Source organism: Peromyscus maniculatus, chromosome 22 (genome assembly GCF_049852395.1).
Source record: "Peromyscus maniculatus bairdii isolate BWxNUB_F1_BW_parent chromosome 22, HU_Pman_BW_mat_3.1, whole genome shotgun sequence".
NCBI lineage: Eukaryota > Metazoa > Chordata > Mammalia > Rodentia > Cricetidae > Peromyscus > Peromyscus maniculatus.
The window spans coordinates 5,249,138-5,272,585 of NC_134873.1; the positions used below are offsets into that span (position 1 = coordinate 5,249,138).

General features: G+C 42.7%; 1 protein-coding gene and 1 pseudogene across 1 annotated transcript in view; one reads left to right on the forward strand and one right to left on the reverse strand.

Annotated features, from left to right (window-relative positions):
* The window catches only part of LOC143270237 (excitatory amino acid transporter 4-like), a 21,879-nt pseudogene extending 2,816 nt beyond the window's left edge, over positions 1–19,063 (forward strand).
* Positions 1–23,448, reverse strand: part of LOC143270236 (uncharacterized) — a 285,186-nt gene that overhangs the window by 207,783 nt on the left and 53,955 nt on the right. The window lies entirely within an intron of this gene.

Here is a 23,448-nt window from a genome sequence, read left to right on the forward strand (position 1 = left end):
CCCAGTCATGCCACAGGTCCACCTGATTTATAAAATTCCCCATTGAGCGTCTCTCCCTAGTGGTACTTGCTCGTGTTGAGTTAACAACTAAAACTACTCACCAGAGTTGTGTTTCAATACAACTTTACAAAAGTAAATAGTGCACCAGATTTAGGCCATAGGTGATGTTTAGTAAGCCTTGGGTTTAGGGACAGAAATAATGATCAAGGCTGGTTTCTTAGGTTGGGCTTCTTTGAAGCCAAGCCTGACATGTAGATCTGGTCACCAGAAACTCACCAAGGGAGAAACACATGAAGAAGTGAAGATAGAAGGACAGGATGGGAAAGGAAGCTAAGCAAAGGCATGTGTTCAGAAGAAGGCTGGTGTCTCAGTGTGCTCCCACTGGGCAGGGGCTCTGAAGTGTGAGCAACATCATGGAGGTGTCTCTCACCACCAATTCTGTCTTCATCTGAATCCCTGCACCAGCAATCATTGACTGTTGCAGAACAATGGGACCTTTCTGGAGGAGGAAGCTCCCATTCTGCTGAGGATCACTCTCAGGAGAAAAGTGCAGATTGTTAGTATCTCAAACTCATAGCAACTGGATGGTTGCATGGCCTGGTAAGAGACATATAGGTACAGCATGAACAGTATCCAGGCTAAATGTAGAAAGGGGTGGGTTCAAGTGAGGTGGGAGTTGTGATGGACCCTGGGATGAAGACTACAATGACTGTGATATTTATGGTGCAGGATAAGGAGAGGGTTGGGTGGAAGTTGAAAGGTTAACTTAGAGTAAAGGGGAGGTATTGTGATTGGTGCAGTTATTTGGAGTAATAAAATGGAGTGGTATGTGTCCATTTGTTTTTAGCTTGAGAATCAAAAACTGAATCATCCCTGGGTTGAAACACCAGTGGATTGGTTTCAAGATCCCTATAAACACCAATACCTGAGGATGCTGAAGCCCTTTCTGTAAATTGATGTAGTGTTTGCAGATGACCTATGCCTCTCCTCTCGTGTTCTTTCAGATCATCTCTAGGTGGTGGGTATACACTGTACACTGTAAAACTTTATTTCAAAGTGACACAAAACTTTTATTTACTTTTATATAGTTATTTTGTTATTATTATTTAATCATGTGTCTATGTGGGTATGTACACATGAATGCATGTGCCCATGGAGGTCAGAAATGGGCATCAGATACCCTGGAGCTGGAATTACAAGTGGTAGTGAGCCACAGAATATTTGTGTTGATACTGGAATTTGGGTTCCCTGTAAGAGCAGTATGTGTTCTTAACACTGAGTAATCTTACCAGCTCCCTTTATTAACTTAATAAACTATAATCAAATTATATTTTGCCTGATAATATATTTATTTGTGATAGCATAAAATTTGTTGTGTAGATAACTCTCAGCATTAGAAGGTGAACCATGTTTTTTGTGGACATCTTCAGTTAAGGGATGTGCAATGAGTTTGAGCTGATGGTATGGAATGGGTGGACCAGATGGAGGCTAAAAGGAATGGGTGCTGTTGCACGAAATGCATTATCTCTTTTCTAGGTATGGCATCCCTGGACAAAAAGGCAACAGGGAGGATGGGAATGCGGGCAGCTGTGCACTACATGGTGACCACAGTCATTGTGGTTTTCACTGGGATCCTAATGGTCACCATCATCCATCTTGGGAAAGGCTCCAAGGAGGGGCTGCACCATGAGAGCCAAATTCAGACTGTCCCAACAGCTCATGCATTCATGGACCTGGTCAGGTGACATTCTCATTTTGTTGGGACTTCCAGATATGCATGCAGCAATTCTTTTCTATGAGAGACTACAGGAAAAGGTGGATCTAGTTTGGAAAAGGAAGCAACTATCGGTTGCCATTTCTGCCCTGGATCCTTGCATATCCTTAAGAAAGCTAAGTCTAGGTCTGATCTTTGAGCTCTGAGGCTGGAGAGGACACTGTTGTAGTATCCCAGGACGGAGTAAGAAGAGCTGCTGCTGTTCAATAGTTGTTCATAACCTCTTTGGTGAGCAAATGATTCTCTTTTATTTTTCTGGAGCTGAGGACTGAACCTAGGGTCTTTCACTTGCTAGGCAAGTGATCTACCACTGAGCTAAAACCCCAACCCGTGCAAATGATTCTCTTAGTCCAATAAGATTTTGCCTGTCAGAAGTAATGTCAAATCCAGTCATACTGTTCCTATGGTACTGACTTGGCACCGGAAGAGTTTAGGAACTCTTACGGTGTTCTCTGCTGCTATTATACACTAGCTGAGGTCCAATGAGATGGCTTAGTGAATAAAGGTATTTGCTGCCAAGCCTGACCACCCGAGTTCAATCCTCTGGACCATCCTCGTGGTGGAAGGAGAGAACAGAGTCCTGTAAGTTGTCCTCCCAACTCCATGTACATGCTGTGGCATATGTGTACACACACACACACACACACACACACACACACACACACACACACACGCCTAAATAAATAAAAGTTAGGGCCAGTGAAATGATTTAGTTGGTAAAGACACTTATCACCATGCCTGACAACCTGACAGGATCCACATGGTGGAATGAGAGAACCGACTCCTACAAGTTGTCTACCTTTTATCTGTATACCATGGCACTGTGCCTCCAAATAAGTGTATTAAAATTTAAATGAAAAGTATACTTGAAACTGAGTTAGTTGTAAAATGCAAACAAAACCAAAGAACCAAAAGACAAAGGTTTATTTAGCTCATGTTCAGGGATCTAGGATGCCCAACAACTTTTCACCAGCATCTAGTGAGGATCTTCTAGCTGCATCATAACACGGCAGAGAGCACAAGATGGTTATCAAGAGCAAGCATATCAAAAACAAGGCCACTTCCTATTACTCTGTAAACTTCTTTAGTCCAAGGCTCCACCATCAACTTTATGGCACTCAGATTCCATGACTTTGGGTGGGGCCTAATTATAATCAATCCATGGTAAGTTACATCTGCAACTCTGAGCAGCTCTATGGGTCTGGGCGATCTCCTCTGGCCTTTGGTTACCTCCTGTGGAAGCTAGAGATGTTTACAGTGTTTACTTCTAGGGTCATTGCAGGGTTTATGTCAGATGATGAAGGGCAGGTACTTTGCTCAACCCTGGGCCCACACCATGCATTTCTATATTGTCTGCTGCTACGGTTGCCATGGTTATCAGTGCAGGAATGCCCTTTGGCTCACTCCCAAACTCTAACCACTTTCCCTTCTCTGATGTTTTTGTGCAGAAATATGTTTCCACCTAACTTGTGGAGGCCTGCTTCAAACAGGTTAGGAGAAGCACATGGTTTAATGAAGGAGGGATGGAGGGTGGAGGGAGCTTACTTCCCAAGGAGAAGGGTGGGAAGAAGGGCCTGAGTGGGGGGACCTTGGGGATGATTCTGGGAGAATATGTGTACCACACATGGCTATGTTGGTGATGCAAAGGGTGGCCAGGTTATGGAATTCATGAAGGCTAGGATGCTGGGGTCGAGGTTCTGAGACTTCTGATCACAGATGTGCTAAAATCTGTCTGAGCATGAGCTTGGGGTTCATAGTAGAAAAGCAGACACAGGCAACATGTGAAGAGGACTTACACTTTCCTGTAAAACTATATTTACAGAAGCAAGTAGTGGACTGAATTTGGCCAGCAGGAGGCGCATAGCAACCCCTTTACTGAAGGCTAGACATAAAGATGTAGACTATATATCCATTTTCTATGCTTGGTTTTTAACATCCTCACTATTTGGTTACTCATTTCTTTTCTTTGGTGAAGAGGATGAAAGCCAGGACTTGTTTATATTAGGCAAATGCCAGTTACTAATTTCTTTTTTTATTATCATTATCGTTATATTTTCAGTGTGTGTGTGTGTGTGTGTGTGTGTGTGTGTGTGTGTGTGTGTGTGTGTTCGTGCAAATGAGATGTATGGAACACAGGGCCTCACAGGCCTAACTCCAGTTTTTTTATATTTTTTTTGTGATATTTATGAAAGAGCTAACCACCATACTGAATCTGGTATCAATTTCTCTGCATTTCAGTTTAAGATGCAGTACAGCACACGAGTGGTAACCAGGATGATTGTAAGGACAGAGAATGGGTCAGAACTGAGGGCCTCCATGTCTCCCCCATCCTCAGTGGAGAATGAAACCAGCATCCTGGAAAATGTCACCCAAGCCTTGGGCACCCTGCAGGAGGTGATAAACTTTGAGGAGACTGTGCCTGTGCCTGGTTCAGCCAGTGGCATCAATTCCTTGGGCCTTGTGGTCTTCTCTTGGCCTTCGGGTTGGTCATTGGTGGCATGAAGCACAAAGGCCATGTCCTGAGGGACTTCTTTGACAGCCTCAATGAGGCTATTATGAGGCTGGTGGGCATCAGCATCTGGTGAGTAGTTGGTGGGTGCATGTGCCTGGGTGAGGCAGTGGTGGTGGTTCCTGGGGGTGACGGTGACCAGGCTGATGGGACTGTTGGAGACATTTGGCCCCTCATTCATCTGTGTGTTAGTTAATTTAATCATCAAATCATCAGTTCATTCATATCTTTCTGTAGTGAGTTATTCAGCAGTTCATAACTCCATTAATCTATTTACTCACTCACTCATTTGTGCATTCACTCTGTGATTCATTCACTCATTCATCTATGTTCATCCTCCCACACATTGGGTCACCCACTTTCCTCCCATTTTTGTGTAATAAAAATATGTTCTTAGATAATTTCATACATGTATAAAAAGTGTCTTGATAATACCCTTATTCCCATTCTCCCTCGACTTCTCTCAGACTCTCATGTTCCCCTTCCAACTCTATATCATCATATGCATGTGTTTGTATATATCTCCCATTGATTCCAATGAGAACTGTCTGTGTGAACATGGATGAGGGCATGGCCACTGATTTGGGCAACCTACAGGATGCCTCATCCAGGAAAAATTTTGGCTTTCCATTCCCCAGAAGCCATTAACTCTCAAAATAGTTTCTCAGCTAGGAGCAGGGCTTGTGAGTCTCTCCTCAGTCCATGTTGGAATATTGACTGGCTTGATCCTGTGTCAATTTGTGCAGACAACTACAGTTGCTGTGAGGTCATTGTGCTGTTTTTGAGAAAGGTCTTACTATGTAGCCCGGGATTGTCTGGAACCTGCCAACCTTTTCTGTCAGCCTCCTGATTAGTGGGATTACAGGCATGCACCACCACATTTCTGCATTTGTTAATTCAATCATCAACTCACTGATTCACTTCCTCATTCTTTTCTGCAGTGATTCAATTCAGTAACTTTTTCTTTCATTCATTCCCTCATCTATTTCTTGTATTCACTCATTCATTCTCATTTTTCTAGCACTGGCCCACTCACTTATCTTCTTTTAAAGTCTTTTTCTATTTATCAGTTAAATAATTTCTTCATGTATCTATTCACTGATAAATATGTTCATTAGTTAAATTACTTCACAATTATCACTCTATTACATTTATCTATCTATCTATCTATCTATCTATCTATCTATCTATCTATCTATCTATCTATTGTGTCAGAGTACATGTGTATGGATATGCAAACCACAGCATGCATGTGGACATAGAGGATAAAGTTGTAAGAGTTAGTGCTCTCTTCCTACCATGTGGATTTCAGGATCCAACTCAGGCCTTCAGGCTTGGCACAACGTATCTTCACCTGGGGAGCCATCTTTCTGGCCCCTGTAATTATTTTTAAGTGCTAGGGTTGAACCAAGGCCTTATGTCTACTAGATAATCAATCACTCTACCACTGAGCTGTACCTTCAGTTTCCTAAATAATAATCTTTTTTCCCTGGTGCTCAGGATGGAACCTAGGGCCTTGAGTAAGCTAGGCAATAACTGTGACACTGAGCTGTAGTATTAACACCATTAGTTAAGACATTGACTGCATTTGTGTATTTACTCACCCAAACCAGCACACTTGGATTCACTCCCAAACCTGTTGATTTATGTATGCATTTGCCATTTTCTCATTTATTCCCTCAGATATTCCATTTATCTCTTCACTTTCATACTTACTCATGCCCTGTTTTATTTTCCTTTCTACATTTGGGTATGGTGTGATGTGCATGCGAATGTATGTTATTTTTGAATGAGTGGGGGGAAGTATGTGTGTGGTGGCCCAAGGGCATGTTGGGTATCATTTTCCATAGCTCTTATACCATGGCAACTCTTATAAAGGAAAAAATTTAATTAGGGCTGGTTTCCATAGCTCTTATTCATTAAGGAAGGATCCCTCAGTCAAATCTGGAGCTCAAGGAAGTGGCTCATCTTGCTAGCCAAATTGACCTGACTTCCCTTCTGAGGCTGGGTTGGCCTAGCCTATCAAGCATTACATAGGTTTTGGAGGGTCTACACTCTGGTCCTCATGCTTACATGATAAGTGTTTTAACCACTACTCCATCTTCCAACACCCATGTCCCCTTTTCACATTAATTTTTTTCAAAATTATTTCACTCTTCACTAGCTCATTCGTCTAGCAGACAGTTTCCCAGGCTTGAGACACAGTGATACACTGAAGTCATACTTTATCTTGAAGAAGTTTGTAAAATCCAGGGGGAGACAGATGTAGACCACTATGTGTAACACAAAGCCATAGGTGCCATAGCAAAGCTCCAGCAGTGGTGGATGGACCCATATGCAGTGGATGCTCCCTGGGAAGATGAGGAGTGAGCCATACATCTGGGCTTGAAAGGAGAGTAAGAACCTAACTAGATATGAAGAGGAGATTGGTACATCACCAACAAGGGAGAGAACAGGCAAAGCCTTAAGAAACGCCGAGTGATTGGACAAGAAGGACTCTAGTTTCATTTTGGTTGCTGTGATAAAATTCTGACATAAAGAGCAAATGATTATTTATAGCCTCACATTTCTAGGTTACAGTCCATTATTGTAGAGAAGACAAAACAGGAACTTCAAACATCACATCACAGTGAAGAGTAGAGAGAATCAACACATGAATCCCTGCTTGCTTGCTTGCTTAGTTTCAGCCAGCTTCTTCTATTATTACACAGTCCAGGGCCAAGCCCATTAAATAGTGCTGCCCACAGTGGACTATCTCTTTCTACAACAATTTGCAATTAAGAGAGTCTCCCAAGCACATTCCCATAAGCCAACCTACTCTAGATAATTCCTCATTGAAACTGTCTTCTCAGGTGATTTTAGGTTGTGTCAAGTTGAAACTTCAAACTAACTAGCACAAAAAGCAATTTGTGGAAATTTAGAAGGCCAGAGATAGGGGATGTTTTAGTGTCTTGGTTAGGGTTTCTATAGCTGTGAAGAGACACCATGAGCATGGCAACTCTTATAAAGGAAAACATTTAATTAGGGCTGTTTTACAGTTCAGTGATTTAGTTCATTAATTTCATGGTAGGAAGTGTGGTGGCATGCAAGCAGGCATGGTGCTAGAGAAGGAGCAAAGAGTTCTACATCTGGACCTGCAGGCAGCCGAAAGAGAGAAACACACTGGGCCTGGCTCGAGCATCTGAAACATCAAAGCCTGCCCCCAATAACACACTTCCTCCAACAATACCACATGTAGTCCAATGAGGCCATACCTCCCAAAAGTGCCACTCCTTATGAGCCTAGGGGAACCATTTTCATTCAAACTGCCATACTTAGTAATTAATGCCTAAGGACCGAATTCTGAAGGGAATAGTCATCTGGAGTTGAGCTGAAAGGGGCTTGAATGAGAGAATGAGATAAAGATTCCAGAAGGCTCAATGCTGATGTTGTAGGAACTTTTCTGCTTATCAGATGAGCAGTGAGTAACCAATGTGAGGTGGGTACATTCATAGAATCCAATTGTATTAATTAGCTTTTCTGTTGCTATGACAAATTGCCCGGGAAAACCAATTTAAAGAGGGAAGGTTTATTTTTGCCTCACAGGTTTGCAGGAAACAGTGCGTGGTTGGCTGGCTCCATTGCGTTTGGGCCATGATGGTGAATGGATATAGCCAATGCAGCTGCTAACTTCACTGCATCTAGGAAAAAGAGAGGGAGAGAGGGAGACACTGCGGAGAAGACTTGTCCTTCAAGGGTATACCCCCAATGATCTACTGCCTTTTACGAGGCCTTTCCTCTAGTTTGCTCCCAATAGCTCATTCAGCTATGATTCCATCAATTGATAACCCATAGCAGAGATTGGAACTCTCATGAACAGTTAGCTTCTCTACAGGTCCCACCTCAGAGCACTGGCCTTCAACATATGAGCCTCTGGGGAAATATTTTGGGAGAAAGCCCTAACAACAATGCTATTAAAAATATTTTATTTTATATATGTGTGTGGATGTGTAAGTGGGTGTGCAGGTGTTTCTGTGGGTACCCATAGAGACCAGAAAGTGGTGCCATATCCCTTGAGCTGGAGTTAGAAGTGTTTTTGAGCTGTCCAGTGTGGATGATGTGTCCAAAATGAGAATTTCATCATTGAACAGCAAGTACTCCTAACCACAGGGCCATTTCCCCTGTGTCCCAATGCTGGCTTTGATACTCGGGAAAGGTTGGGGTGGAGTTGTGGTTTCGTGGTAGGTACTGTCTGGCTCCTTGAATCTATTTGGGCAAAGTTTGGGGAATGCCAGCTCCAGACCTGTGAGGAAGATCATCCTAATACATATGTGCCTTGCCCAGGTATGCACCTGTGGGCATCCTGTTCCTGATTGCTGGGAAGATTCTGGAAATGAAAGACATGGCTGCCCTTGGAGGTCAGCTGGGCATGTATACTCTGACTGTCATCATTGGATTGTTCCTCCGTGCTGGTGGTGTTTTGCCCCTCATCTGCCTTCTTGTCACCCATCAGAACCCCCTCCCATTCATTGGGGGCCCGCTACAGGCCCTCATCACAGCCATAGGTACCTCTTCCAGGTATGGCCTTTCCCGGAACTCTCCCTGAGTCCATTCTTCATCTTTCATAGGTTCTTTTAGGTACTCTCCTCTCCACCACTCCAAACACCTCTTCTGGTTATACAATAGTATTGGGTAACTCTTGAAGCTTTTTACCGGTGGCCTATACTTGGGGATATAGTCTTTGTCTTGTGATGACTCTCATAACCTCCTTGTCTCTTTTGTTTCTCTAGGTTATAAGGAGGAGAGACAGATGCCAGTTCTTTGTTTAAGGTGGTACTGGGGGTGAAACACAAGCTCAGAGTGTCTTGGCTTCTTAGGCTTTCCTCTCCTGTTTGTGCTTTTAGGGGCTTAAAAAAGTGATCCTTATCTCTCACCATCCAAATTTAAAACAGCTTGACAAAGTATCCCAAGATCCAAACAGATAGGAGAAAATATTTTTTATTGTCCTCATGATGATTGGAGAATGTGCCTTTTGATCTTTGATCTGGGGCTAAATAGGATTGATACTATTGTACATAGAATTAAACCAATCTGATCAGTATGGAGCTAATCAGCCCCTGCTCCCACCTCCAGTGCTGTTTCTGATCCTTGGCAAAGGTTGAAATTGAATTGGGTGCTTTGCAGTAGGCAATGTCTTGTTCTAGGGCCAAAGACTTGAGTCCAAGCTTTAAGTTTCATAGCATAAAGCTGACCACACAGGGGTCAGTTCTTGCAGACAACCTGACCCCAAATGAGCTGCCTACTCTTTCTACTAAGTTGCCAGTCAAATGAAAGTATACTCTGTGAAGTAGTTGGGGAGAGCCCTAGCTGCTGTAGATTGGGTTGTTTCTTGTGCAGAAAAACACTCTGTCTTTTACTGTTCTACTTTCATTTCTGTTGCTGTGACAAAATACCCTGATGAAGGGTAGTTTAGTGTGTGAGGAAGAAATTTATTTGGCTTACAATTACAGGTTATAGCCCATTACTGTGGGGAAATCTAAACAGGAACTTGAGGTAGCTAGTCACATCACACTCAGGCACAGAGAATAAATGCATGTTTACTGCTTTCTTGCATATGCTCAGCTTGGTTTCTCCACTGTTAAATAGTTCAGGACCCCCTGCCTAGGGAATAGCACCACTCATCGTTGGCTGGGTTTTCTCATATGAATTAGTTAAGACAATCCCACATAGATGATTCCCATAGGATGACCAAACATAGTGACCCATGGAGACTCTCTTCTTAGGTAGTTCCTGGTTCAGTTCTTGATAATTGAAGTTAGCCATCATCTTTAGGCTTCGGTGTGGAAGTCAGCAATCTGGAATAGACTGTCATAAAATCTTGGTGTGAATGGGTCAAGAGACATTCCTCTGGGAATGTCTACCTCTGAGTTCTCTCTGCATTAGGAGTCCCACTCCCCCATGCACAACTGTAATTCCCACTTTCTACTCCTTGCTCACATTCCAACCTGTTCTCCATGTGCTAGAGGGGAGCCCTCCTTTGGCCCTTTGCTGCTACTGCCCTCTCCCCATCCTTCAACTCCCTATTCTCAGCCTCCAGAGCTCTCTTCCCCCAGCTCTGCAACCCTGCCTATCACTTTCTGATGCCTGGAGGAGGGCCTGGGTGTGGACTGACCCATCACCAGGTTCCTGCTGCCTGTGGATCCACTGTCAACATGGATGGCACTGTACTCTATGAGGCCTTGGCAGCCATCTTTTTTGCTCAAGTCAACAACTATGAGCTCAAACTGGGCCAGATTACCACAATCAAGTGAGACGATGAATATCAACTGAATAGGAGAGGCTGGGTGTACAAGGTCTACTGACAAATTTCCTGTTTATAGTTGCATCTCATTCCTAACTAAGATATAAAATTATGTATATGCAAATATCAAAAAATTTGAAAAACAGCAAAGCAACATGTGCAATATTTCTGATTTCCAGTATTTTGGATGAAGGATGTAGGATGCTCCACAGCATTTGTATCCATGGGGGATTTTTTACTCATCCATGTTGCTTATTGTCTGCCTATCATACAAGAATGAAAATGTAAACTCTGTGAAGGAAAGTATTTTCTTCGTTGGAAATTTCTTCCATAGACACATCCTGACTTAAGATGGTTTGACTTATGATCTTTCTTTCCCTCCCTCCCTCCCTCCCTCCCTCCCTCCCTCCCTCCCTCCCTCCCTCCCTCTCTCCCTCTCTCCCTTTCTCCCTCCCCCTCTCTCTCTGACCTGGCTAATTGGGACTGTAGGCATGTGCCATCATTCCTGGTAATGGAATAATATTTTGGCTTATAAGGATGTGAGTGTGATACATGGTCAGTAGAAACTACACTTCACATTTTTTTCTATTTTGTATGTGTCTCCCTGAGTCTGTGTTCACCTCTTGTGTGAAGGTGTTTTCTAAGATGAGAAGAGGGCTTCAAGTTCCCTGGAACTGGAGTTATAGGCAGCTGCCTGATACGGGTTCCAGGAATAGAGCTTGGGTCCTCTGCAAGAGCTGTAAGTGCTCCTAGCTGCTGAACTATCTCCAGCCACTTGGTTTAAAAGAGCTTAAAAATTACATTTGTGCCTGTGCACCTGCACGTGTGTGTGCTCGTGTGTGTGTGTGTGTGTGTGTGTGTGTGTGTGTGTGTGTGTGTGTGTCACAGTGCACATGTGGAGGTCTGAGGACCACTCACAGGATTCAGTTTTCCTCTTCTGCTATGCGGGTCCTGGGGACTGAACTCAGTTTGTCAGACTTGGCAGCACAGCATCTTTACCCACTGAGCCATCTCTCAGGGCCCTACACTTCTTTTTCGAATGGAATCTTTTCCTCCACTAGTAATGTGGTGGTTTGTTTTAATTTTACATTTGGCAGAATCTGGAATCACCTGAGGAGATAATCTCAAGAAGGGCCCATTGTCCTTTGGGTATGTTTGTTGGAGATCAACGTGGGAAGGTTCAGCCTAAAAGTGGGCAGTACTTCTTCCCTTGATTTGGTTCCCGAGTTGTTTAAAAGTTGAGAGAGACCAGACCCATAGGTATGCACACATTTTCTCTGCTCTTGACTGTGGATGTGTTGTGGCTAACGGCTTCAAGTTCCTTCCTTGACTTCTCTACAATGATGGACTATAACCTGGAATTGTGAGCTAAAATAAAACCCTTTCTCCCAAAGTTTCTTCTGGGCACATTTTTTTAAATCTGAGTAACAGAGGAGAAGCCTAGACAGGCACTGTCCTTGGCTCTTTTCTGTCACAATGAGAAGATAGGCATGTGTCTGCCATTCTCCTGATGAGACAGGATAGGATCTGAGTTCATGTCAAGGTATAAAGCTCATGAATGGAGTCTTCTCCCTCGAAGTCCCATTCTTCAATACCAGTCTGAGTATTTGCTCAACCACCATTCTGATAGAGTTGTCCTCTGTGCTAATCATCTCCCCTTGTTCTGTGTGTATGGCTATAGAAGCTAGAAAGGGGTTTCCTCAACTACTGAGGAGAGAGCTGGCATCTCGAGGGCACTACTGCCTTTGCTGGGAAACTCAGGGGCCTTCACAATACATATTACATTTTTGGGGGGGTAATTGGAGTTAATTCTGGAGTTTTAACATAGGCCACCTGTGACCCGATAGATCCTACTTTCAATTTCATATTAATTTGCGGGACTAGAAGTGGAAACAAGGATTTATACCTGCTAGACAGGTATTCTACCACTGACATAGATCATTAGCTTTTTAATTTTTAAAAAAGATTACCTGAGCAAGAAATGGTCTTCCGTGGGCCAGAGAGATGGCTCAGGAGTTAAGAGAACTTGCTGCTCTTACAGAGGACCTAGTTTTGTTCCCACTACTTACATAACTGATGTTTATCACCCCAATTCCAGGAGACCCAATGTTCTTTTATGGACTCCATGACCACCAGGCACACATGCAGTATACAACATACATGCAGGTAAACATTTATACATATGAGAATAAAAAAACAAAACAAACAACTTAAATCAAGAAAGAAATAGGCTTCAAACCCAAGAGGGGCCGGAATGTCCTGGCCTTCAACGTAGTGAGCTCTATGTGCCTTTTTTTCCCTTTTATTTTATTTTACAATACAATTCAGTTCTACATATCAGCCACGGATTCTCTTGTTCTCCCCCCTCCTGCATCCCTCTCCTTCCCCCCAGCCCATCCCCTATTCCCACCTCCTCCAGGGCAAATCCTCCCCAGAGCCCCCAGGACTGAGATCAACCTGGTAGACTCAGTCCAGACAGGTCCAGTCCCCTCCTCCCAGACTGAGCCAAGTGTCCCTGCATAAGCCCTAGGTTTCAAACAGCCAACTCATGCAATGAGCACAGGACCCAGTACCACTGCCTGGATGCCTGCCAAACAGACCAAGCTAATCAACTGTCTCACCTATTCAGAGGGCCTGATCCAGTTGGGGGCCCCTCAGCCTTTGGTTCATAGTTCATGTGTTTCCATTCATTTGGCTATTTGTCCCTGTGCTTTATCCAACCTTGGTTTCAACAATTCTCACTCATATAAACCCTCCTCTTTCTCACTAATTAGAATCCCGGAACTCCACGCGGGGCCTAGCCATGGATCTCTGCATCCAGATCCGTCAGTCGTTGGATGGGGTTTCTGGCACGACTATTAGGGTATTTGGCCATCCCATCACCAGAGTAGGTCAGTTCCGGCTGTCTCTCAACCATTGCCAGCAGTCTATTGTGGGGGTATCTTTGTGGATTTCTTTGGGCCTCTCTAGCACTTTGTTTCTTCCTATTCTCATGTGGTCTTCATTTACCATGGTCTCTTACTCCTTGTTTTCCCTCTCTGTTCTTGATTCAGGTGGGATCTCCCATTCCCACAGGCTCTCTTTCCCTTGACCCTTTCCCTTCATCACTCCCACTCATGTCCAGGTTGTTCATTTAGATCTCAGCCATTTCTCTGTAATTGGGTGATTCTCGTGTCTTTCTTAGGGCCCTGTTTTCCAGGTAGCCTCCCTGGTGATGTAAGCAGCAGTCCAGTCATCCTTGTTCCACATTTAGGATCCTCCTATGAGTGAGTACATACCATATTTGTCTTTCTGAGTCTGGGTTACCTCATTTAGGATGATTTTTTCTAGATCCATCAATTTGCCTGCAAACCTCAGGATGTCATTGTTTTTCTCTGCTGAGTAGTATTCCATTGTGTATATGTGCCACAATTTATTTATCCATTCTTTAGTTGAAGTACACCTAGGTTATGTCCAGGTTCTGGCTATTACAAACAATGCTGATATGAAAATAGATGAGCAGGTGCTCTTGTGGTATGATTGAGCATTTCTTGGGTATATGCCCAAGAGTGGTATAGCTGGATCTTGGGGGAGATTGATTCCCAATTTTCTAAGAAAGTGCCATATTGATTTCCAAAGTGGTTGTACAAGCTTGCATTCCTACCAGCAGTGTAGGAGAGTTCCACTGGTTCCACATCCTCTCCAACATAAGGTGTCTTCAGTGTTTTTGATCTTAGCCATTCTGACAGGCGTAAGGTGGTATCTCAGAGTTGTTTTGATTTGCATTTCTCTGATGATTAGGGATGTTGAGCATTTCTTTAAATGTCTTTCAGCCATTTGAGATTCCTCTGTTGAGAATTCTCTGTTTAGTTCTATAGACCATTTCTTAATTGGACTGTTGGTTGTTTGGATGCCTAATTTCTTGAGTTCCTTATATATTCTGGATATCAGTGCTCTGTCAGATGTGAGGTTGGTTAAGACCTTTTCCCATTCTGTAGGCTGTTGCTTTGCTTTGTTGACCGTATCCTTTGCTCTACAAAAGCTTCTCAGTTTCATGAGGTCCCATTGATTGCTTGTTTCTTTCATTGTCTGTTCTACTGGTGTTATATTTAGGAAGTGATCTCCTATGCCAATGTGTTCAAGACTACTTCCTACTTTCTCTTCTAGCAGGTTCAGAGCAGCTGGATTTATGTTGAGGTCCTTGATCCACTTGGACTTAAGTTTTGTGCACGGTGACAGATATGAATCTATTTGCAGCCTTCTACACGTTGATATCCTGTTATGCCAGCACCATTTGTTGAAGATGCTTTCTTTGTTCCATTGTACACTTTTGGCTTCTTTGTCAAAAATTATATGTTCATAGGTGTGCGGATTAATGTCAGGGTCTTCAATTCGATTCCATTGGTCCACATGTAGGTTTTTGTGCCAATACCAAGCTGTTTTTAGTACTGTAGCTCTATAGTAGAGCTTGAAGTCAGGGATCGTGATGCCTCCAGAGGTTGTTTTATTGTACAGGATTATGTTGGCTATCCTGGGTTTTTTGTTTTTCCATATGAAGTTGAGTATTATTTTTTCCAGGTCTGTGAAGAATTGTGTTGATATTTTCATTGGGATTGCATTGAATCTGTAGATTTCTTTTGGTAAAATTGCCATTTTTACTATGTTGGTCCTGCCTATCCATGAGCATGGGAGATCTTTCCCTTTTCTGACATCTTCTTCAATTTCTTTTTTCAGGGACTTAAAGTTCTTGTCATATAGGTCCTTCACTTGCTTGGTTAGTGTTACCCCAAGGTATTTTATGTCATTTGTGGCTATTGTAAAGGGTGATGTTTCCCTGATTTCCTTCTCAGCTTCTCGGTCCATTGTTTATAGGAGGGATATTGATTTTTTTGAGTTGATCTTGTATCTTGCTATGTTGCTGAAGGTGTTTATAAGCTGTATCAGTTCCTTGGTGGAATTTTTGGCGTCACCTAAGTATAGTATCATGTCATCTGCAAATAGGGAAAGCTTGAGTTCTTCCTTTCCAATTTGTATCCCCTTAATCTCCTTATGTTGTCTTATTGCTCTGGCTAGAACTTCAAGAATTATATTGAATAAGTATGGGGAAAGCGGACAGACATGACTCGTTCCTGAATTTAGTGGAATTGCGTTGAGTTTCTCTCCATTTGCCTATGGTCATACCACCCTGAATGCACCCTATCTCATCTGTATTTGCCTTCTTAATAAACAACTCTCCTTTTCCAGCCGCAGCTTTCTTGAATGACAGCTGACAAAAGTTGTGTGTATTTGAAGATGTGTTTCATGATGATTTGCTACCTGTGCACTCTGTAGATGATCAAAACAGTCAGGCTGATTATTTCATTTGTCTCCTATGTTTTCCTTCCTTCCCCCACACCCTCTTCTGCTGCCTGTGTCTCCTCTCTCCTCTTATTTTCTCATGTCCTCCTTATTTTCCCCTCCCTTCCTCTCTCCTCTCTCCTTTCTTCCCTTCCTTCTCTTTTTCTCTCTCTGTCAGTCCTCCTCTTCTCCTCTCCCTTTCTCGGTTCTCTTTCTCTTTGCTGATAGTGAGAAGAGACTTCAGGTTTATTCTCTTTGAAATACAAACACAGCATCATTAGCCACACCCTCCACACCATACATTAGATTTCCGGAAGCCATTCATGTGGTATCTAGACATCTTGTACCCTTTGAGAGACATTTCCCCTACTCCCAGCCCATCTGCCCAGCATCACGGTTTCTTCTTTTTGCTTCTGTGACTTCAACTTTTTAAATTTAGTTTCACATCCAAAGAGAGTTCATGGAATATTTTTCTTTCTGTGTTGGCTTGGGAATTTAACTTAAGGTGCCCTTCCCTTCCTGATCTTCCAATCTTCTGTTCTCTCTTTCCTCCTGAATTCCCGCAACATCACAGCCACAACTGCTAGTGTAGGAGCACCTGGCATCCCCCAGGCAGGACTGGTCACCATGGTGATTGTGTTCACATCCATCAGCCTGCCCACAGACAACATCATGCTGATCATAGCTGTGGATTGGTTCCTGTGAGTGTGACTTGGCTTTGACCCTGGGCTCTTCTCATAACTTTTATGAAGGATTCTGCAAGGACATGGTTGTAGAATTTGAGGGGTTTAGGGAGGCATTGGGATGGTCTGTTAGTGATGGCTTTGGACTCCAAGCCCATAGATTTATTATCTTTGGGACACAGAGTGAGTAGAATTCTGAAAAGGGGGTCTCCATCTATCAGCCCCTCCCCCACTCCTTGTCAGACCATTTCATACAAAAATCATACAAAAGTGTTCAAATATTTTTTAACTCAAAAATTTTAAACGGTTTTTTCCTTAGTGAAATCTTACTTCTGAAGAATTTTAGAAGTGAAAAGAAAACACAAGTTACCTGCTGCGTTAAATAGTGAAGAATTTTGACTTATACGATCACCTGTGATGATGGACAAAAGAATTTTGGTGGATTTTTGCACTGAACCCTATGAATGCATATGTTCTCTCCTTCTTGTCTTTCCTCTGTTCTTTTTCACTAATTAAATTTGTTCTTTGACAGGTCAGGCATGTATGCAATGCTTTCTGGTTACTTTGCACACTCTCTAACTCCTTCCCACCAGGTCAGCTTTCCTCCCTACAACTCTGCTCCCCACATTCATGTCTTCTGTTTGTGATCCACTGAGCACAGCAGAGCCATTTGTGTGTCTTGCTGTGAGACTGTGCCATGGAGCTTAGTAGGCTTGTGGGAGGGCACACACCTGAAGACAGTGACTCCTAATCTATAGGCAGGGAGGAGCCACCCCTACCCTGTTCCTCCCCCTCCTCTCTTGCTTTCTTTCCTTCCTCCCTTTGTTTACTTCCTTCTCCTTCCTCTGTCCTTTTCTTCTCTTCCATTCTCCCTCCCTTTTCTCCACCTGTCTCATTCCCTCCCTTCTTTTCTCCCTCCCTGCCTCCCTCCCTCCCTTCTTTCCTGCCTTCCTTCCTTCCTTCACTCCCTCCCTCCTCCCTCCTCCCCCTCTCCCTCTTTCTTTTTTCCTTCTTTCTTTCTCTCCTCTCTCTTTCTTCCTCTTTATACTTCCTACATCACTACCTCCTTTCACCATTTTTCCCTCTCTCATTTCTTTTCTTATAACATGGAATTTACATAAAATGCTAATTTTCATTCCGATGTAGGTACTGTGAGCAAGACTAAGTCCCATTTGTACAGAAGGACTAAAGTTCCATTTGAACAATCCCAGCCTGCTCCACACCTACATAGATTCATGTCAAACAGTCTGTATCAAACAGTCATATCTAATAGTCTGCACCAGACACTTGTACCTAATAAGCCTACACCAGATGCTCATGTTAAGTACTCTGCATCAGATGCTCATGTTTAATACACTGCGTCAGATGCTCATGTTTAATAATCAGTGTCAGATGCTCATGTTTAATAATCTGCAACAGATGCTTATGGTGATATTTTATTTGTACTGAAATGTGATTTTATTTGTATGTTAATAAATAAAGTTGCCCAAGAGTCAGAGCTATTAGAGCCATAGCAAAAGCCGGGCAGTAGTGGCACACACCTTTAATCCCAGCACTTGGTAGGCAGAGCTAGGTAGATCTCTGTGTGTTCAAGGATACATCCAGCATTGGAGACACACGCCTTTCATCTCAATACCAACCATAGAAGGCCTGGAATTCTGTACAGACAGGCAGTGACTAGGAGGTCATGTGGTTGGGTTTACAACCAATGAGAAGGCAGAACAAAAACTCTATAAAAAAAGACAGACATAGGGAGTAGGTCTCTTTTGGAGAGGTAGGACCACTGCGAGAGGAAGGGTAAGGTTTTTAGCTCTTAGCTCTGACCTCTTGACTTTCTTCTTTGCATTGGTTCTGTGTTTCTTATTTAACAAGACTGTTGGTTACATCTACAGATGCTCATGTTTAATACTTTGCATTAGATGCACATGTATAACAGTCTGAATCAGATCCGAATGTCTAACACTCTAGATCAGATTCTAATCTCTAACCATCTACATCAGGCTCTCATATCTAATCATTTTTAGGTTAGTCATATTTAGAAACAAGAGTCACAAATTAAAGAAGAGTTCTGAGGATATAAGGAATGATGTTGTTAGGAAGGAAATCTGAGGAAGAGCAGGGCCTGTTCTAGATCATGTGGTTGTGAATTAGCCTGGAAGCCCTTCTAGTCTACTCTGGGTTCTTGAAGGAGCCTTTCACCCCCTCCCATTAATCTATTTTTCCTCCACCAGTGACTGGCTGCATACTCTGACCAATGTACTGGGAGACTCAATTGAAGTGGCCGTCATTGAGCATTTGTACCAACAGGAGCTGGAGCTGAACAAGGCTGAGCTGACCCTTCCCAGCCTGGGGAAGCCCTACAAGTCACTCATGGCACAAGAAAAGGGGGCATCAAGGGGTCGGGGAGGTAATGAGAGTGTCATGTGAGAAGCTTCCAGCTCCGCCCAGGGAGGAGAGAAGGGACTGGGAGGGGGTTCCTGGGGACAATTTGTTGCCTAACTGACTGTGGGATGAACATACATGTTCTGTGTGGTTTCTCGAGGGGCTGCTGAGATAAAAGAGAAGGAATGAAAGGTCTCCAAGGTGTACTCATCACTGTTGCATTTGTGTGCTTCAAATGCAAGAACAACCTAAGGGAGGGAAGAATTACTTGGGATATGGTTCTAAAGGGCTTTAGTTCTCTATAGTGGGAAGGCATGGAAGAGCAGAGCAGCTCACTTCATGGTGGTCAGTAAACAGAGACATGAGAAATGGGAAGTTACTAGGACGGGACACAGCTCTCCAAGACACACTACTTGTGACTACTTCCTTCAACTATCCCCTGCCTCCTCCTTTTGACCACTTTCCAATACAGCTGTCATAGTAGGAACTGTCAAGGGACTGATGCATTCATTAGGTTAGGGTCCTCATGATGGAATTATCTCTGAAAATGCGCTCACAGACACACAGAGGTGTGCTGTATACATTTTCTAGGCACTTGTTTCAGTCCAGTCAAGTTGACAAAGACAGTCTGTTATCACAAAGGTCTCTCTCTGTCCATTTCTGAGTATGGTGAGAACTTGAAGGATGGTGTGAGGATTTGGAATTAGGGGAAGTAAAATCTTCAAATTCAATAAGAAAGATCAACTGACATTCTTTTGTTGTGTGTTCAAGACAGGGTTTCTCCATGTAGTTCTAGTGCCTGTCCTGGATCTCGCTCTGTGGACCAGGCTTGCCCCGAACTCACAGAGATCTGTCTGGCTCTGTCTCCAGAGTGTTGGGATTAAAGGCGTGAACCACCACCACCTGGCTCAACTCACATTCTTTGTGTTCTCCAGGAGAGGTTGAACTGACAAGAAAAATACCTATTATTTCTTGTGATTAAGTGATCTGTGGCTTTTGTGTTGAGGTCCCAAAGACCACCTTCAGATTTAATGATTCTTAATAAGACACACAAAACTCCAGAAAGCCATTCTCCTCTCAGATATGGTTCATTATGTGAAGGGCACTGATTGAAATGAACAAAGGCAAACTCGTTGGGACTGGGCTGTGCCAGACCAGATGTGCTCTCAGCTTTTGAGCCCTCGCTCCAGCTACTATTTTTTTTAAAGATTTAAAAAATTTCATTCTTCAAGAATTTTGTATATTTATTCAATGTATCTTGAACATAACCACTCTCTACTCCCCTTCCAATCCTTCTTAGAACTACCCCTACAAAACCCCTTCTCAAGTTCTTGTCCTCTTTTCGCATCCCACTCTGTCCAATCAATGCTTTCTTGGGTGCATTGATTTGGGATGTTCCACTGGATCATAGTCAACGTACCAGGTGCCAATTTCCTGAAAAACACTGACCTCCCATGTCACCAGCCTTCAGATGCTAGGCTTTTCAGCTAGGGATGAGGCCACGAGTCTCTCTTCCATATATGCTGGAATTTGACTGGATTGATGTTGTACAGGTATTGTGCAAACAACCACAATGCCTTTCAGCCATTTGAAATACTTCTATTGAGAATTTCTGTTTAGCTCTGTAGCCCATTTTTAAATTAGATTATTTGATATTTTGCTGGCTAGTTTCTTGAGTTCTGTATATATTTTGGAGATCAGCCCTCTGTCAGATGTGGGGTTGGTATAGATCTTTTCCCATTCTGTAGGTGCCTTTTATCTTAGTGTCTATGTCCTTTGCCTTACAGAAGCTTCTCAGTTTCAGGAAGTCCTATTTATTAATTGTTGCTCTCAGTGTCTGTGCTACTGGTGTTATATTTAGGAAGTTGTCTGTAGCAGAATCTTAAAGGGTCTTATTAATAAAAAACAAACTTGAGGCCAGTTATTGGGTGAATGCTGGATGCCAGAGAAGCAGAACAAGTCACAGCTACCTCACTTCACCAATTTCTCAGCTGATCCTGTTTCCTCAGACTGGAAGCCTGTCAGTCCTCATCCCAAATGAATCTCAGCTGAACTGCTGCTAGAAGCCTAAAAGCTAAACCAGCCAAATGTGTATAGTTTCTGGTCCTCGAGCCTTATATATCTTTCTGTTTTCTGCCATCACTCCCTGGAATAAAGATGTGTGTCACCATGCCAGGCTGTGTCCAATGTGGCCTTGAACTCACAGAAATCCAGAGGGATTTCTGCCTCTGGAATGTTAGGGTTAAAGGCGTGTGCTACCATTGCCTATCCTCTATGTTTGATATTGTTGCTGTCCTGTTCTAAACAGATAAGTTTATTAGCGTGCACAATATTTTGGGGAATACAGTACCACCACATTTGTCTCCGGTGCCAATGCATTCCCACTTTCTCTTCTATCAGGTTCAGAGTAAATGGATTTATGTTGAGGTCTTTGATCTACTTGGACTTGAATTTTGTGTATGGTGACAGATATGAATCTATTTATAATCTTCTATATGTTGACATCCAGTTTTGGGTGGGATTTGATTGTGTGTGGGGGGGGTTAGTCACTTTTCATCTGATTGGATTTTTTTGTTTGTTTTGATTACTGGTTTTTTGATGTAGGGATTTTAAAGTTTTAAAAAGAAACAGAAAAACATGACTACGAATGGATAGGGAGGTGGAGATGGCCAAAGAAAAGTAAGAGGATGTGCAAAACATTTCATATGAAAAAGTAATTAATAAAAATATTTAGGTTGTGATTATGTTCTCTCATGATTCACCTTTAAATTTTCCTCCAAATAAACTTCCTCTTCCACTTCATAATGTTAATTTTTTATATATTGTACTAATCTGGCAATTTTTTATTCTCTATATTTCCACTGAGATTCAGTTGTAATGCAATATATTAATTCTTTGAGAATGCCATCTAGTATATTTTCATCATAACCACTCCCAGACCCTACCAAATCCAGCTTCTACCTCTTCTGTCTTCTCCACAAGTCTGTGTCCTCTGTTTCTTAAATAGGATACAAGGCAACAATTGTACTACCCTTACACTCATAGTTGTAGGGTGTGATGGTTTGAATGAGAATAGCCCCAATTGGCTCATGTATTTACATTCTTGCTCATCAGGAAGTATAACTCTTCAAGAAGGATTAGAAGGCATAGCCATGTTGACATAGTATTGACCTTATTGGAAGAAGTGTGTTATTTCTGGTAGGTCTTGAGAGGTCAAATGCTATGCCAGGGCCAGTATTTCTGTCTCTCTGTTTGTCTGTCTCTCTCTGTCTCTGTTTGTCTTTCTTTCTCTCTCCTCTTTCTCTCTCTGTCTCTCTCCCCACCCTCCCACACATATCTCTATCTCTCTCATCCTCCCCAACGCCCAATGCCTGTGGATCTGGATGTAAAGCTATCCACTACAGTTCCAATGCCATGTCTGTCTGCTTTCTGCCATGATGAACATGGACTAACCCTCAAAAACTCTAAGCAATCTCCTAATTAAATGATTTCTTTTATAAGAATTGCCTTAGTTATAGTGTCTCTTTATTGCAATAGAATAGTAACTAAGGCAGAAGTTGGTACCAGGAGAGGGTATTGCTATGTTAAGTCTCATCATGCTGTGAGGGGACCCTGCAAGCATCATGGCAGACAGAGAAAAGAACTGCAGAGAGATGAGAAATGAAAACTTGGCTAAGGTTGACTTAATCAGTTTTGATCAAACTTTGGAGTCTAATGTCAGGTGGTTTATTGCCTGCATGTTTAAACAGCGCAATTTGGGGACAAAATATTTTCCCAATGTAATACTATCCCTGGTGTATAATGAGGCATAATTACATTGAAACTCAACTTAAAGTAAATGTCATTTCATCCAAGAAGACGAGTTCCAGAGATAGGCTACCTGTATTAGCTTAAGGTCTAGGGAAGGATCTGGCCTGTTCTTGGTCATAAAGGTAATGTTGGAGTCATTTGCGCTATTAGGTATCTCAGGTCCTGGTTGTAGAAGCTTGATATGGATTGGACCAATAGATAATGCAGACCACTAGGCTGTTAATTGCCTCCAATTCCCAGATTTCTGGATGGAAGAACTGGAATCAATCCTGTCTTTTGAGAGGACAATCTTGTGGGCTTAACGTTCCTGGTTACCCTAGAGATCTGTGGGTGCAAAAACCTTCAATGTTACTTGTTGGAAGAATATGAAAGACTTTGGGATTTCAGAGTACAAAAACAGTTCAGTTCTTTAAATGGGGCTTAATGGGCCATTCTAGTAAGAGCATGGAAGACAGAAGTGCTAAGGGCAATTTTGACTGTGGTGTCCAAACTCCAAAGTTTAGAAGGAAAATATTATAGGCTATCCTAGAGACCATTCTTGGGGTACTTTGCTAAAGAATGTGGCTGCTTTTTGTCCTTGTCCTAAGTAACAGATTTTCTGCCCCCTCCCCATAATAGGTTTCTCTGCCAACATAGAAAGTCAGATCAAGCCAAATTGAAAAAGTATAACATGTTTACTTGAGCAAAGCAACAT